This window comes from Macaca mulatta, chromosome 7 (assembly GCF_049350105.2).
Source record: "Macaca mulatta isolate MMU2019108-1 chromosome 7, T2T-MMU8v2.0, whole genome shotgun sequence".
In the NCBI taxonomy this organism is placed as follows: Eukaryota; Metazoa; Chordata; class Mammalia; order Primates; family Cercopithecidae; genus Macaca; species Macaca mulatta.
The window spans coordinates 30,202,547-30,206,565 of record NC_133412.1 but is presented as its reverse complement, the minus strand read 5'-3'; the positions used below and the strand labels follow the sequence as shown (position 1 = coordinate 30,206,565).

At 36.6% G+C, this 4,019-nt stretch overlaps 1 long non-coding RNA gene across 1 annotated transcript; it reads right to left on the bottom strand.

Annotated features, from left to right (window-relative positions):
* Window positions 1-2,271: 2,271 nt before the first annotated feature.
* On the bottom strand, window positions 2,272-2,752 carry LOC100427758 (uncharacterized). The gene is made up of 2 exons (XR_013395594.1): window positions 2,684-2,752; window positions 2,272-2,540 (listed from the first exon to the last, which is right to left on the bottom strand). It is a non-coding gene; the product is annotated as an uncharacterized LOC100427758 (long non-coding RNA).
* Window positions 2,753-4,019: the final 1,267 nt, after the last annotated feature.

Genomic DNA, 4,019 nt, shown 5'->3' with positions numbered 1-4,019 from the left:
CCTAGGTTGATTCCATATATTGGCTATTGTAAATAGCGCTGCAATAAACATGGGGATCCAGACATCTCTCTAATATACTGATTTCCTTTCCTTTGGATAACTTCCCGGTGCTGGTATTGTTGCATCATATGGTACTCGTATTCATAGCTTTCTGAAACACCTCCATGCTATTCTCCATAGTGGCTGTGCTAGTTTACATTCCCACCAATAGTGTCTGAGTCCCTTTTCTCTGCATTTGTTGGTTTTTGCCTTTTTGATAATAGAAAAGGAAGGATATTTAGCCCTCTTTCACACGCCACTTCAGGTGTACAGTGCACTCTTGTCCCTCCACATCAATTCAGACCCATCCAATGCCAATTATTCACTGTTTAGTATAATAAATGTCCAAGTCCACTTGAAACTACTGGGAGCCAATTCCAGAAGCTATCTTCTTCAGTCTTACCGAGTGCTATTTTACCAGTGGCTAACATTTATTGGACACGTCTTATATACTAGATTATTGGCAATTCACAACTGTTTTCTCAGTTAAATCTCTTAGTTATCTTAAGAGGTAAAATTATTATGCTAATTAGCCACATTTTACAGATAAGGAAACTGAAGCACAAAACATTTAAGTAACTTTCCCAGCTAGTAAGTAACTAAGACAAGATTTCCATCCAGGCAATCTGGATCCAAAGTCTGAGCTTCTAACTGCTCTGCTATTTGGCTTTAAGCTGTATCTTACCCAGAAGTAGGGAAGCAAGAGTACTCTAACCAGGGATCAGTGTAGCATATTATTACGTGTGGGCTGTAAGCCTACTTTTTCTGGTCTATAAAATGGGAATAATTAAAGGACCCACCTCATAGTCATCATGTGCAATAAATTAAATAATACATGAAACACTTATCCCAGGTCCTGGCACAAAAGCTCACTAGAAATGTCAGCCATTATTATAATTCTTATTATTACCATCACCACAAAGTTGATGAGTGGTGGAGTCAGAAAGCAAACAGTTTTCTCCAGCTTCAAAGTCTAGACTCAAGAACTATCAAAGGAGGAAAAAGAAATCTTTCAAAAATTAGCTTAACTATTTAGAAAACTGAGCTTCTTCTGAATTAAAGATAACTGCCCAACACACAAATCATTTGATACCTCACAATAATTTGATGGCCTTACTTTTTCTAATACTAAACTGGGCTTCATGAGCTCCTAGCTTATAATTCAGGTAAAAAGATTGTCTGCACTTTAAGAACTCAAAGAAAGGATGATAATGACTCCATAAGTCTGTGCTAAATTTAAAGCTAACATTGGAGGCTTATGGTCTGAACATTATGTGACTTTGGTCCTGAGCCAAAGAATCATTAAGCTATAGAGCTTAACCAAAGGGACTTCCAGAGGTCACACAGCCATCCCTCTGTATCCAGAGGAATAGAAGCTCACTTTACTTCACTCAGCAACTTGGCACCTACTGATAATAGAAAGCATTACACTGCAGCTTAATGCTTTTTTCAGAACGTGTGGAAAAGATAAATAGAAATTATAATCCTTAAGAAACTAATTGCCATTGATATAAATGAAGCTATTTTAAATTCAACTCTTATATCTTAATATAATTCCTTATTTTTTCTTTTTTGTTTTTAGAGATAAGGTTTCATTCTCTCATCCACTCTGGAGTGTAGTGGTGTGATCATAGCTCTCTGCAGCCTCAAATGCCTGGGCTCAAGTGATCTTTCTGCCTTAGCCTTCCAAGTAGCTAAGACTACAAGCATGTGCCATCACACTCAGCTAATTTTTTTTCTTTTTTTTTTTTTTTTTTTTTTTTTTTTTTTTTTTTTGTAGACATGGAGTCAAACTCTCAAGCATTTGAGTTCGGCTTAACCCAGGCTGGTTTCAAATGCCTGGTCTCATGCGATCCTACTGCTTTGGCCTCCCAAAGTGCTAGGATTACAGGCATGAGTTAGTGTACTCTAATTCTTATATTTTTCTAGTCATTCTTCTACTACAGTTTTCCAATTCTTGAAGCAATGAAACTTGCTACAGGTTTAGTACAGTGTCACTGCAGTGAGAAATCTCAGAGTGCCTAACACAGTATTTGGCACACAATAAATGATCGCTAAAGAAATGATGATGACCATGACACCTGGGAGCTCATTTAAAGTCAGACTTTGAAGATAATTCCCTGTCCTCCTCACTTGAGCTAATAAGGAACACCCACATCAAGTTGATAATGGGTTCTTGAAACACTTCTACATGACAATTAAAATCTTATTAGCAGTTATCATGATCTGAACTTTGTTTTACACTTACATATAGCAGCCCACCTCAAAGAAGCCTATCCGCCATTTGAATCTTCACTGCATACCATTTGCAGAGCTACCATATTGTATTAATTACATGATCTACGTAGTTAGATCATGGAGTTGTTCAACCTTCTTGGCCATGTCCAGTGTACAACCTGCACAGCTGTGCACAATGGCTCTGATCGTACAGTCCAGGAAACATTTTAGCAAAAGCAGTAAGTATTTTCTGAGAAGAGCCCAGTTGTATTTTTCTGAACCACCTGGGCAAGAAGGAGAGAAGTTATTTTTGGTAAAATTCCAAACAGACATGGAAAAGTGAAAGCAAATTCCAACAAATCTCAAAGAAGATGATGCAGTGGAAACCATGAGTTAAGAGCCCTACTAGTTTAAGCATGTAATTCACCTGTAATTCTATTATTCTGGCATGGGAGCTCTCTCCTGGGACCATTTCCTGGCAACAGTACTTCTGGTCCTGAAAAACACAAAGTGATGTTCTTTAGAGCTCAAAAAGCATATACATGTTTTTGTTGGAAAGTGATCCAAGCAAACAGCTTTCACTTCTTCCTCTTACTTTCACCCTATAATTTGGCAAATGCAAATTCTATGTCTTTCCTTGTGAACACTTCTACCATCAACACTAATTAACTTATAAGAGTTTCCATTTTTCAAGTTCTTTAATTTAATTATGCAATTGCAAATGTCTTAAACCAACAACACTTCTATTAAACCTCTTTATGTCTAGAGAATAATGATTTCCAGTTAAATTAGGTGTGTCTCTTCTGAATGCCTAATTTAGGAGTAATATTCTAACTAGAAAACTAGAACGACAGGAAGGTTTTGATTTTTAGAAATTTTATATTTTAATATGTATGACTACTCGTTGCTACATAAGTTGGGATTTGTTCCTAAAAGCCATTTTCTATCCAAATAGCTCATTGAATTTTATAAATATATTAGGTTGTAAAGTTTAAACATCCCAGAGAGGTTTATTTAGTCCAGTAATTTGTCTTCACTCAAGTAAATCACCTAAATAGATGAGGTCTTCTGCTCCTTGGCTCTCTTGCTTTAAAAAAGTGAAGGCATTGCATCTAGGGCACTTCTAGGAATCTGACTGGATGGGGGACCAAAGAAAGAAAAGATATGGAGGAGATCTGAAGACCAAGATGGTTGGGCTTTTGTTTTAGACGTGGGAGAAACATGAGCATGCTGGAACTTGAGAGAAAAAAGCCAACAAAGCTAGAGAGATTGCAGGCGCAAGAAAGGAAGAATAACCACTAGAGTGAGTCCCTGAGGAGGTGGCGGGGGACAGAAACCAGGAAGTAGAAGAATTAGTTTTATACAGGAGAAGAAATGCTTTACCTGGTGGCATTTTGTTAGTGTGTAGTGAGAAATTGAAGGGGTTCTGAAAAGTTGCTCTCAAATTTCCTCTGACTACAGTATTATCTTAGGTCAAATCATTATAAAGTAGAGAAAATTCTCGGGTTTAAATTACCTCTAGAAACCATTTTAATCTTTGTACTATAACTTACTTAACCCTAACTAGCAGGGCACATTCTCTTCTTTCACAATTACGCATTAGTATTCATTTGCAAATATTTTTCCTAATTGATCATAACATATCAAAAAATTTTATGTTCTCTGGAATTTTATTAAAGAGAAATTTGCAAGCCATTAGTATTTTTAATTGCTGCACTTTCGATATAGATGTGAACATTTTTTGCTTTAGTGGAAAGGTTGAG